The following is a 13,914-nucleotide window of genomic DNA, read 5'->3' as shown; positions in this document are numbered from 1 at the left end:
TGTGTGAGCACCAACGATAAAATCACTGGTATTGGAATGTGTGTGCGTGTGTATGTGTGCACCTAGCGTGATTGCTTGTGCTTTCTTTCCTTAGCTCTTCTGATGCCAATAGACTGCAGCCCTGTAATTGTGAAGTGTTTTTGTGATTTACCAGTCTCAGCTATTAGCTGAGTGATGACCATTTTATCCTTGTCTGTCTTTTAATATTTGTACAATAAATTACAACTCAAATTTTGCTACCCACGTCTCTTGCTCATTTCATTCAGTGGAATGAACCTGGGTTCCTTATAATATTTTAAGTGAACTGTGATTCCCTGGTGTAGTTTCAGGGTGGCGTAGTCTATTTTTATACTTTTAAGTGTTGGTCCTTACTTTCAAAAAGACCATTCTGCCACATTTTGGCGTAGTCGGCAGGGCCCACTAAATTGAACAGAGACATGGGTGAATATTACTTTACCAGCTGGTATTGCCCTTATTGATTTTGTTGTTATTTGCAGGAACAAGACAGCAGCGTAGACTCTTTTTGAAGGGTCTGTTTGGCCTTCCCTCTTGGTTGCATTCCGGTCCCCATTTATTCCCTGTCCTGCCTTACCTAGCGGTAAGTGTTTTGTTAAAGGTTAACTATGGCAGAAGAATTACAAGAACTTAGGGATCTTGTGGTCCAATTAAGGGCTGATAATGAACGCCTTAGACACGAACAGACCCAAATTGTCATTCCAGGTCCCAGTACAACTCCTATTTCTACCACCTTACCTTCTGGTGCACAGCAATCTGCTGGTGCAAGTGCCCCACCTACTGAGCGATTTGTGTTTGTACCCCGAGATAGAAAATGCCCAAAATTTAGCGGTAGGCCGGGTATTACCATTAATGAATGGGTAGAGGAGGCCCAGGCCTGTATGCGGGTTCGCCATTTGTCTAGGGCTGATCAGGCGTTCTTTCTTTTTGATCATCTAGAGGGGGAAGCTCGGGATGAGATCAGGTTTCGATCTGAGACAGAGAGGGGGGATCCAGATAAGATAATTCAGGCCTTAAAGGAACTGTATGGGTGTTCTTTATCTTATGTTGCATTGCAACAGGCCTTTTTCTCCAGGAGGCAACAAGAAGGAGAAACACTTTTAGAGTTCTCGATTGCATTGATGGGCCTCCTGGAGGGGGTAAAACAGCAGTCACCGCACGCCATACCAAACGCAGAAGCTCTATTGCGTGACCAGTTTGTCGAGCATGTGCTCGATATTGGTCTTCGTCGGGAACTTAAACAATTAGTCCGCCGTGACCCTACCTCTTCCCTCTTAGATGTTCGTAGCGAGGCAATGCGCTGGGAGCGGGAGGGAATGCCTGGGGGTGCGAGAGGGCGAAGTCAGTCCGTACCAGTGGCCTATGGGGTCCAGTATGCCATACAGGGCGAGTCGCAGGCAGTTCGTTTGAGCTCCCCTCCCAAATCGGAGCTAGCAGAGTTACGGGAAATGTTGAAGGCACAACAAGAACAGTTAAACCAACTTACCCAAGGTTTCGCTCGCTTGCAGGTCCCTAATTCATATAGCCGGTCCCCACGTCACAGTAATATAGTATGTCGGAGGTGCCAACGTTCTGGCCATTTTGCCCGGGAGTGTGATGGAGAACGTGTTCTCCCTCGCTCTCCAGCAGTAGGTACATCTTCGACTGGGGCTAGGCAGTTTCGATCTTCACAGCCGTCGGAAAACTAATCCCCACCGGGCTGCGGAGTCACAGCGCGGGTGGGGAGTCATTTGGCTCAAATGTTGTAAACCGTTTAAATTCTGTCTCTCGTTTGGTGTCCTCCTGCCCTCATCTTAACGTGCTCATCGGTGGTGTTCAAGTGCCATGTTTAGTGGATACCGGTTCTATGGTGTCCACGATCACCGAGAGTTGCTTTCATCAGCATTTTGAACCATGGGGGCAGGAGCGTCTTAGGTCGTGTCAATGGTTGCAACTTACCGCGGCGAATGGTCTTGCAATTCCTTATATCGGATATATGGAGCTCGATGTCGAACTTTGTGGTAAAGTAGTACCGGAGTGTGGAGTGCTGGTTGTCCGAGATCCTCCTGGTGGCACCGGTGGGCATGTCCCGGGTGTTTTGGGGATGAATGTCCTTGGCCGGTGCTACCAGGAACTCTTTGGGCAACACGGTACATCCCTTTTTGATTTACCGGCAGTGTCACAGGCCCCTAGCTCCGTCACAAAGGCATTACAACATTGTAGTAAGGTTAGTGTTCAGACCTCTGTCGATCGCGTTGGTGGGGTTAGAGTGCGGGGACAGGGGGTGTGCCACATTCCGGGTGGTACGATGAAGCTGGTAGCAGCAACCTGCTCGGAACATTACGCTACTGGTACCGTGCTGTTTGAGCCTTTGGATGCAGGGTTACCTGCTGGTTTGTTGGCCTCTCCTGCACTGGTTCAAGTGACCCGGGGCACGGTTTATATTCCGGTGGTGAATGTGGGTACCACTGAAGTCATCCTTTACCCCAGGACGTCTTTAGGCACTTTGAGTGGTGTCTTTGTCATTAGCTTGCCAGAAGGTATTACTGAGGTAAGGTCTGTAACTGCTACTATAGGTTCCCATAGTTCTTTGGTCTCCTCTACTGTGGAGGACCAGATTGAGTCTGTAGATTTGTCAGTTTTGGCAGGGGAAGAGCAAATTCAGGTTCGGGCCTTGCTTCATAAATACAAATTTGTGTTTTCAGCTCACGAGGGTGATCTAGGGTGCACTAACCTCCTGTCCCACGATATTCCGCTTGTGGATGATACCCCTGTCAGGCAACGGTATAGGCGTATACCACCTTCGGAGTATGAGGTAGTAAAATCCCACATTAATCAACTGCTTGAGGCACAGGTTATCAGGGAAAGCTGCAGTCCATATGCGTCACCTATTGTTTTGGTCAAGAAGAAGGACGGTAGTCTACGGATGTGTGTAGACTATCGTCAACTTAATTCTAAAACTAGGAAGGATGCTTTCCCGTTGCCTCGTATTGAGGAGTCCCTTGATGCCCTGACAGGTGCCCGCTGGTTTTCCACTATGGACTTAGCCAGCGGGTACAATCAAGTGCCTGTTACTGAAGCTGACCGGCCTAAGACGGCTTTCTGTACCCCATTTGGCCTCTTTGAGTGGAATAGAATGCCATTTGGCCTTTGTAACGCTCCCAGCACCTTCCAACGCCTTATGGAAAGGTTGTTCGGTGACCAACAGTGCCAATCTTTGCTTTTGTATTTAGATGACATTGTGGTGTTCTCTTCCTCCGTGGCTCAACACCTTGAGCGTCTGGAAGTGGTCTTGGGTCGGCTAGGGGTTGAAGGACTTAAAGCTAAGTTAGGGAAGTGCGCATTTTTCCAACGGGAGGTGAAGTATTTGGGGCATGTGGTGTCGTCCCAAGGTGTGGCTACAGATCCGAGTAAAATTGAGGTGGTAGCTCAGTGGCGCACTCCTACAAGTCTGTCCGAGTTGCGTTCGTTTCTGGGTTTTGCCAGTTATTACCGCCGGTTTGTGGAGGGGTTTGCCAAGTTGGCAGCCCCTCTGCATAAACTGGTGGCTGAACTGGCAGGTGGCAGGACCAAGAAGCATAGAGAGGTAAGTTTTAATGGTGCCTGGGATGAGATTTGTCAGGATAGTTTTGAGGCCTTGAAGAGTAAACTCACCTCTGCCCCTGTGCTTGCCTATGCCGACTTTACTTTGCCATTTATTTTAGAGGTTGACGCTAGTTTTAGTGGGCTGGGGGCAGTTCTTTCGCAAGAACAGGGAGGAGCCGTGCGGCCAATCGCTTATGCCAGTCGCAGTCTTAGGCCCACTGAGCGCAATATGAACAACTACAGCTCTATGAAGTTAGAGTTTTTGGCGCTCAAGTGGGCATTGACTGAAAAGTTTCGGGAATATTTGTTGGGGCACAAATGTGTTGTCTTCACTGACAACAACCCCCTTAGCCATCTGTCGTCTGCAAAGCTTGGGGCAACGGAACAGCGTTGGGCAGCACAACTTGCAGCCTTCGATTTTGAAGTAAAGTATCGATCAGGCAGATGTAATCGAAATGCAGATGCTCTGTCGAGGCAGCACCCACTTGACTCTAGCATGGTAAGGGACTTGCTTCCAGGCACTGCAGTTCCTCATGCTGTACAGCAAGTTGGAGGCACACCGGCAGCTGTTGCAGCCACTCAAGCAATGATTACAGTTCTGCCCAGTTACACCGCTGCTGATCTGAGCTCCTTGCAACAGGCCGACCCAGTGATTAAGGAAGTATTGCCCTTCTGGAAACGAAAGGTGTTCCCTAGAGCGGAAGAACGCAGACGGTTGTCTAAGCTGGGGTTGACCCTGCTCCGTCAGTGGGATCGTTTTGTGGAGCGAGAGGGTGTACTGTATCGACGGGTGTTCCGCTCTGATGGGGGTGAGGAGCGTCTTCAATTGGTGTTACCCACCACCTTGAAGTCTGAGGTATTGAGGCAGCTTCATCAAGAGCACGGGCACCAGGGGAATGAACGTACCACTGAGTTGGTACAGCAGCTGTGTTATTGGCCTGGGATGTCATCTGAAGTGGCACGGTGGTGCCAGGAGTGTGAAAGGTGCCAAGTTGCTAAGCATGGGGGCCCTACTGCCCGTAGTTTCATGGGCCATTTGTTGGCTTCGAGACCTAACGAGATTCTAGCCATTGACTTCACTGTGCTTGAACCCTCTCGTTCAGGAGTTGAGAATATCATTGTGATGACTGATGTTTTCACTAAATTCACCATGGCTGTGCCCACACGGGACCAACGGGCAGAGACGGTGGCCCAAGTTCTAGTGGCTGAGTGGTTTTTTAAGTTTGGGGTCCCTGGTCGGATTCATTCCGATCAGGGCCGTAACTTCGAATCCTCTCTCATCCAACAGCTCTGTCACTTGTACAAAGTCGATAAGTCTCGCACTACTCCCTACCATCCGGCCGGTAACGGCCAGTGCGAGCGCTTCAATAGGACTTTGCATAATCTCCTCCGCACACTGCCGGTTTCTCGAAAAAGGGACTGGGTGTCCTGTCTTCCGCAAGTCCTTTTCTGTTATAATACCACCCCACATCAGACCACTGGTGAGTCCCCATATTTCTTGATGTTTGGGCAAGAACCACGGCTCCCAGTTGACTTTTTGTTGGGCAGAGTCCAGGAGGTGGGGGTAGGTAATGTTCATGAGTGGGTTGTGGAACATCAAACTAGGCTCCATGTGGCCTTTGAAGGGGCACGTGATCGGCTAAGGGTGGCAGCGGAGAGACGTAAAACGCATCATGATCAGAATGTGCGGTGTGTGTCACTTGAGGAGGGCCAGTTGGTTTACCTCCGTGAGTGTGGCATGAGAGGTCGCCATAAGATCCAAGACTTGTGGAGCCCAATTGTGTATAAAGTAGTGAAGGCACCTGTTGCAGGGGGTTCAGTATATACAATTGCACCGGTTGATGAGTTGGGTAAGGTAAGGCATGTTCATCGCTCTTTGTTGAAGGCTAAGATTTTAGGGGACCGTCCAGTTTTGAGCCCTCAGGATAGGCTTTTGGCGGAGGGGGCGCTGCCTTTAGAGGATGAGCCAGACGAGGGCAATTTGCTAATTTTCCTGCCTGAAACCCCCCAGGCTCAGAGTCCAGCTGTTAGTAATTTAGTCCCTGCAGCTGTTCAAGCTCCCTTGGATGTTTTGGATCCTTGTCCCCCTGGGACGGTACCTGTGATACCAGTAGCCCAAGGACAGCACCATTCTGGGGAGATGGGTCTCCCTTCGGGATCTGTTACCGTGTCTGCAGGCCAGCCAGGTACTGAGGTAATGGCTTTGCGGAGGTCAACGAGGTCCAGAGCAGGTCAGCACTCGAATCTCCATCACCTGCCACGGTCAGTGGAAGTGCCTGGTGAGGCTGTGCCCCTAGGTGGGTCTGTTTCCAGTGGGATCTCTGCCATTTTCAGGCCTTGGAATTGATAAGGGGAATTGTGGGGTTGCCGTATTCTATCGTCGGGGCGACGATACAAAAAGTAGGGGTAGATTGTGGCAGGGTAGTTAGATCCTCCCTGTAGTGACGTCAGATTATTGACAGCCTATGGTTCGCTAGGGAAGGGTGGATAAAAGGCTGCTTGGTGCCGACCGGAGGTGCGTCATCTGTTCTGTGCCTGCGCTCTTCCTGTTATTGGCATTCGATGGAGGTCTGTGTATAATACATAGCCGTGCGGATCTTTTAGCACCGCTTGTGTCGCTTGTGGGGCTTTGTGTACACTAAGGAGGTAAGCATTTTTTAGCATTTGGCTTTGTCGTTTAATACCGGCTTATATTGTTAACGCTAGCGCTTTGTGTTGGTTATAGCTTATTGCAAAGCAGCCGTTACGTTCGCCTAGTCCCAGGTACGTAAGACATCTAGTGCATTGCCAGAAGTTTAAGTTGGTGTGGTGTGGGGATCAGCTATGTTTATCTCTGCTGCAGCCTTCCCATGTGTCTACCACTGGTGTTGGCGCAGCGTTTAGCGGCGTAGTCTAATACATACTGCCTGGCATTATCCCTTTGATCTCTCGCGGATATTGATGTCAGCTCTGCTAGTTGGTGTGGTGAACTGCTGTGTTACCCGGTATGTGTATTATATTTGATTTGTCGTTTATATACTTTAAATGGATGTATTAATCATGCGTGTTATCTGTTAGGGTTAAGACTGTGCGTGCTGCATTCCTTACTACTACTACATCCTGAAGCACGCTGCTGTTTTGTTCCTGCTGGAATTTGTTTTCTTTTCTTTCTTTTCTATATATTTCTGATTGTTGTTTATTATTTGATTTGTTCTGAATGATCTGGCGCGTCTGTTAAAGCCTGCTCCTGTTGTGGCTGTATCTAAAAACATTCTTCCCGCACGTCTTGTGGGGACATAATCACGCGCCTAAAGGACGTGTTCATTCAGATTTGTTTCGTTTCTTATTTTTCTTTATTATTCCCATTCAACTCAGTGCTCTGAGATTTTCTTTTGGGATTTGTTACTTTAAGTTTCTTAGGATTTTCTCTCTTTGAGGTTATTATTTAGCTGTCAACTTATTATTTTTTTTTGTTCATCTATCCTCATCTATTTACTTTGGGTAAATAGTAAATTAACATTTACTTTCTATTGATATTTGTTTGTTTTGTATTATAATTGCAGGAGCTGTGTGTCCGACGGCAGTGAGACTTTCCCTCTGTCTTGGTTATAATTTTTCCGAGTCACCGTGTGCTGTGTTTGCTGTGTGAGCACCAACGATAAAATCACTGGTATTGGAATGTGTGTGCGTGTGTATGTGTGCACCTAGCGTGATTTCTTGTGCTTTCTTTCCTTAGCTCTTCTGATGCCAATAGACTGCAGCCCTGTAATTGTAAAGTGTTTTTGTGATTTACCAGTCTCAGCTATTAGCTGAGTGATGACCATTTTATCCTTGTCTGTCTTTTAATATTTGTACAATAAATTACAACTCAAATTTTGCTACCCACGTCTCTTGCTCATTTCATTCAGTGGAATGAACCTGGGTTCCTTATAATATTTTAAGTGAACTGTGATTCCCTGGTGTAGTTTCAGGGTGGCGTAGTCTATTTTTATACTTTTAAGTGTTGGTCCTTACTTTCAAAAAGACCATTCTGCCACACAAGATATTTCGTTTCATTTCTTTAAAGTGTTTTATGCATCGTCTGTACGTAGTCACAATTTAGCTCATAAATAGACCGACTACGGATAAACCACGTTTAGCCCTGAAATAACCATACATTTTATTACATGTTTTTTTTTGCAAAAATGATTTGTGAGATGTATGATATTTCATCATGTAAACAAAGTTCAAAGCGATTTAGGTATTTTGTTTCATTTCTTTAAAGTGTTTTATGAATCGTCTGTACGTAGTCACAATTTAGCTCATAAATAGACCGACTACGAATAAACCACGTTTAGCCCAGAATAACCATAAATTTGATTACATGTTTTTTGGCCAAAATGATTTGTGAGATGTATGTTATTTGATCATGTAAACAAAGTTCAAAGCAATTAAGGTATTTTGTTTTATTTCTTTAAAGTGTTTTCTGCACCGTCTGTACTTAGCCACTATTTAGCCCACAAATAGACCGACTACGAATAACCCACGATTAACCCAGTACGGTATTTCATCATGTATGCAAAGTCACCAGTAAATTTAAGGTGTTTGGTTTTATTTATTTTACATTCTATATGCCCAACCTGTGACTAACACCGATTTAGCTCGTATACAGTCCGTCCCCACTGATTTTGTTCCACCTAAATAAATCCAGTGAATTTAAATAAACATAATTGTGTTTAAAATGTTTCCCATTTTTGCCTTGTGTGATGATTGTCAATGATGTCATCATGTCATAAAACGCAACTAAAAATCTAAATTAGCGCTTTTTTGCTGTCGCGCATAGGCCTATGACATTCGATTACCATATTTCAAAGTTAAAGGGGACATATTATGAGATTTTTTTTTAAGATGTAAACTAAGTCTAAAATAGGTCTGAGCAAAAGTGTGCCGTTTTGGGTGTGTCATTTAAAATGCAAATGAGCGGATGAAGTGCAACCACTGATCACAATGATGGTGGTTTGTTGCAATTGAAACTCAATTGTGCTGTGAAATATTTTATCTCTCTCTTTCTCTCCATACTAAATGGTTGTGCTGTGGTTGGATAGTGCAGATAAAGGGGGCGGTATTACCTTATTCTGACATCACAATAAGGGCCAAATTACAATGACCTATTTTTCACATGCTTGCAGAAAATGGTTTACCAAAACTAAGTTATTGGTTTGATCTTTTTAACATTTTCTAGGTTGATAGAAGCACTGGGGACACAATTATAGCACTTAAACATGGAAAAAGTCAGATTTTCATAATATGTCCCCTTTAAACAAGATGCAGTTAGAACTCCAGACCGCTAGATGGCAGCGGTACCGTAACATGCCTACCTGCAACGCGAGACTTGAAAAAGAAATGTGGCAAATCTCGCGAGAAACTTTCCACCATTTTATAGTCTTTCGACATCATCAGAGTTATTGGAGTGTTATCCAGGTGGTATCTCTTAAAGAGGCCCTTCCACATAAAACCGTTTTTACTTGTATTTTTTGATATGTGTTAGGTTCATATGTGTTTGTGTTGTGTCGTGAATGTGAAAATTAACTTCCACCTCCTCTGTCAGCTCTAGCCACTGAAAAGAAATAAGCGGATAAATCAGGTCAGTTTAAAAAGCTTATCAGTGTGACGTGGAACTGATCGAGGTCATTAATATTCATGAGCTCTTCAACTTGAGACCGCGCCCACATATTACGTGTAGTTGAGTTAGTTTTCATAACAAGTTACTGCAAGGATGGCTAAACGTCAACCGTACCGTATTCCGTATTCGGGCCATTGTTTATGTTGAGAGACTTCATTCATATTAAACGAGGGAATCATAACAGTTGCTACATGTTTGGATGTTCAGAAGAACGCTGGATTTGAAGAGAGACTGCAATTAAAAAGCAATGCTCCTCTATCAATATTGGATCCGGACGTAATGGTGGCGCAGCTTATGTGAGTAAAACGCTTTAGTACTATGTGTCACTGTGGTGGCCGGTGTTTTCTCTTCCGAGGGACGCAAATTCATGCTGCACACTCTTTGAAAGGGTTTATGATAAAAGACACGCGTGTTTGTGGGAGTAAAACACTTTAGTACTATGTGTCACTGTGGCGGCCGGTGTTTTCTCTTCCGAGGGACGCGAATTCATGCTGCACACTCTTTGAAAGGGTTTATGATAAAAGACACGCGTGTTTGTGGGAGTAAAACACTTTAGTACTATGTGTCACTGTGGTGGCCGGTGTTTTCTCTTCCGAGGGACGCGAATTCATGCTGCACACTCTTTGAAAGGGTTTATGATAAAGACACGCGTGTTTGTGGGAGTAAAACACTTTAGTACTATGTGTCACTGTGGCGGCCGGTGTTTTCTCTTCCGAGGGACGCGAATTCATGCTGCACACTCTTTGAAAGGGTTTATGATAAAAGACACGCGTGTTTGTGGGAGTAAAACACTTTAGTACTATGTGTCACTGTGGCGGCCGGTGTTTTCTCTTCCGAGGGACGCGAATTCATGCTGCACACTCTTTGAAAGGGTTTATGATAAAAGACACGCGTGTTTGTGGGAGTAAAACACTTTAGTACTATGTGTCACTGTGGCGGCCGGTGTTTTCTCTTCCGAGGGACGCGAATTCATGCTGCACACTCTTTGAAAGGGTTTATGATAAAAGACACGCGTGTTTGTGGGAGTAAAACACTTTAGTACTATGTGTCACTGTGGTGGCCGGTGTTTTCTCTTCCGAGGGACGCGAATTAATGCTGCACACTCTTTGAAAGGGTTTATGATAAAAGACACGCGTGTTTGTGGGAGTAAAACACTTTAGTACTATGTGTCACTGTGGTGGCCGGTGTTTTCTCTTCCGAGGGACGCGAATTCATGCTGCACACTCTTTGAAAGGGTTTATGATAAAAGACACTCGTGTTTGTGTGAGTTATTAAATGTGATAAAAAACACATGTGTGTGTTTGTGCATTCGTTACACACGCGTCGAAGGGTTTATGTAAAAGGGTTTGTGTGTGCGCGTGCGCGTGTGTGTGTGTGCTGCTACACGCATAACGAAAGGGTGTACGATAAAAGACACGTGTACGTTTGTGTTTGTGTGTGTGTGTTTTTGTGCGTGGGTTTACGATAAAAGACAGGCGTGTGTGTGTCAAAAGGGTTTATGATAAAATATGCGTGTGTAAGAAAGACACTGTGTCTTAAGACACTCACTTAACATTAAACTGATTACACATGAGATTAAATTGAAAGTTAGTTTGAACGAAAAACTGTTATCCAATCATAGCAGTGGGCGTTTACTTCCAAGTCGTCAATGCAGCCCGCCCATTAAAACGGATCACTTCTCTAACCAGCCTCAAAATCAGGGTACAAAATAGCCTATTACTTATTGCTTTTGATGTTTTTGGATGTAAAAACCATGCAAACGTCATGAGTAGACCTCAGACAACAGTCTAAAACAATAAAAACGCCAGAGGAAGGGCACCTTTAATCGTTATCTGCAAATTCCACGAAATTGGTAAGTGTTTTTCATTTAAATTTTACATGTGTTTAAAATGCATGTACATTATTTGTTTGTTGTAAGAATCGTGACATTCTAGCGGGTAATAGTACAGAGCAAGCCATGTTGTAGTTAGCTTAAATTGCTACATACACGTGCACCGTAACATCATTGTTTCCTAAGTGCTCCACATAGGACAATATAAAAAATATAAGAATGTATTGGCAGCGGCAAACCGTAAAGTGAAGTAACGTTATATGCATGTACTTTGCCCTAAACAATATCGTTCTTTACAAACAAACAGTGGTATATAAAGACTTTAACTTTTGAAGTTATACATAATGTTGTAGAGAAAGACAATGGTTATTGCAAGTTATCCTGTATAAAGGCCACAAAGCACAGCCATAAATATAACGTAACAGAAAACTTTAATTAACAGTAACGTTAAATAACTCCCACAAAAAATAAAAGCAGCTTTCCAACAGTTTATCTTGTTTTTCTAATAGAAAATGGTGGCTAAAAACATGTGTTTAAGCTCTATCTTAATCTGCTCAGACTCATTTGTTTCTAATACTTAAAAGAAACTTTTAACTTTTTAAAAACCATTCTTTATTACAATTGAAATTAAAGAATTTTTCACCTTCAGTTAAATGATAATCATTAATATAAAATACTTTCTCATTTTATATCATTTGATGTTAGTAGTCAGACATGTTTTGTGTTAACGGTGTTACATTCTCAATGAAAATGTTACTTTTATTGTCATAATCAACAGTAATGGATCCACAATACCTTAGAGAGTGGCGTCGACTAAGGGACCGAGTTGATGCTCTTGCTGCATCCAGTAGTAGCTTGAATGAGTATCAAGATGTGCAAGGAGATGTTTCTGGGGAGGATACATTTACACAAGGACTTTTGTCTGAGGAGGGTCCTTTTTTGGAAGTTGATGCTGAAGAGGGTCCATCAACTGTAGATGATTCAGTTGTTCATGATACTGACTATGGTTACAAGGAAACTGTTGATTCCAGTGACTCTAATACAGACCTTGAACCTTCAGATTCAGACGACCCGCCATCATTAAGTAAAGATTTGGCAGAATGGGCAACAACAACAAATCAAACGCATGCTGCGCTAAACGGGCTTCTTGGAATCTTGAGAAGACATGGACATACACTTCCAAGAGACAGCAGAACACTCTTACAAACCCCATCAGGGCTTGAAGTAAAAAATATTTGTGGTGGTCAGTACACATACCATGGCTTAGAGCTGGGAATTCTCCAATACCTTTCCCATAACTCTTCATTTACCGGCAGTATAGACCTTACAATAAACATTGACGGTCTGCCTATATTCAAGTCCAGTAAAACCCATTTTTGGCCAATTCTTGCAAAATTTCATAAAGCTGATCCATTTCTGGTTGCTCTTTATTATGGCAATAGCAAGCCTGACCCAATTAATGAATATCTCAGTGATTTAATAGCAGAATTGCAGCATCTTATGCAAAATGGTGTCACACACAAAACCATAGTGCATAAGGTAACACTGCGTGCATTTGTATGTGATGCTCCAGCAAGAGCATATCTAAAGTGCATCAAAAGCCATAATGCTTTGCATGGATGTGAGCGTTGTCTGTCACTGGGCACTTCAGTTGAGGGAAGAGTTGTCCACTTAGATAAAGGATCTTGTGAGAAACTCACTGATGAGAAATTCAGTCGTTTGCAGTATCCAAATCATCAGAAGGAACTTACACCTCTAGCCAAACTAGGAATCGGATGCGTCACACAGTTTCCTCTTGACCACATGCATCTTGTTTTTCTCGGAGCTGTAAAAAGATTACTCATCTTTTTATTGCGAGGCCCAGTAGTTTGCAGGTTGCAAAAGGTGCAGAGTGAAAAAATCTCTGAGACATTGGTACATCTGAAAGGAGCTATGCCGGCAGAGTTTGCCAGGCAGCCTAGATCATTGACTGAACTTGATCGCTGGAAAGCAACAGAACTGCGTCAATTTCTGTTGTATACTGGACCACTTGTGTTGAAGGATGTTCTGTCTCCGGACCATTATCATCACTTCTTGTCATTAACAGTTGGAATGTCCATTCTTTTAGATGAGAATGATGCCCGAAGAGGACACTACCAGGAATATGCCCAAAACCTGCTGGAGCACTTTGTGGATACCAGTGCTGAACTCTATGGGGACACTTTCACAACATACAACATCCATTCGATCAAACACATTGCTGACGATGTTTTTAACTTTAATTGCTCATTAAATCAGTTGTCCTGCTTTCCGTTTGAGAACCACCTTCAGTCCATAAAAAAATTGGTTCGAAATAGCAAAAATCCAGTGGCTCAGGTTACTAAAAGATTGTCAGAAAAGGCAAACACACAGCAACACCCGAACCAACAGAGGTGCAAACCGTACTCCATATCAACAAAGGCACCAAATAACTGCTTCATGTTAGATTCCGAGCACATTGTCTTTGTGAGAGAAAAGCGGGTGAATGGAATGTTGGTTGTGGATGTTATTGACCCAGAGGTCACGATGCAGCTATTTGATCTACCCTGCGAGTCAACGATGATTAACATTGTGTACGTGAAGAGCAGTGACCTAAACCGAATGAAGAGGAAGCTTCTGGAGACAACGGATCTGCATAGGAAGGCTGTGTGCTTACCACATGCACAGGGATTTTCCATATTCCCACTCCTTCATGACTTTAAGGATTAATTGATGATTGTTCCTATCTTGTAAGTTTACATTTCTGGGTGAGAATTTTGCCGGCGTCAACTAATATAATAACAACTTGTCTATTCCTGATATTTGAGTTTGTCATTGTTGTATTTACATATAAGATTGGCATTCG

This window comes from Paramisgurnus dabryanus, chromosome 9 (assembly GCF_030506205.2).
Source record: "Paramisgurnus dabryanus chromosome 9, PD_genome_1.1, whole genome shotgun sequence".
Taxonomy (NCBI): Eukaryota; Metazoa; Chordata; class Actinopteri; order Cypriniformes; family Cobitidae; genus Paramisgurnus; species Paramisgurnus dabryanus.
The sequence above is the reverse complement of the archived record's forward strand: the minus strand, read 5'-3'. Positions refer to the sequence as shown.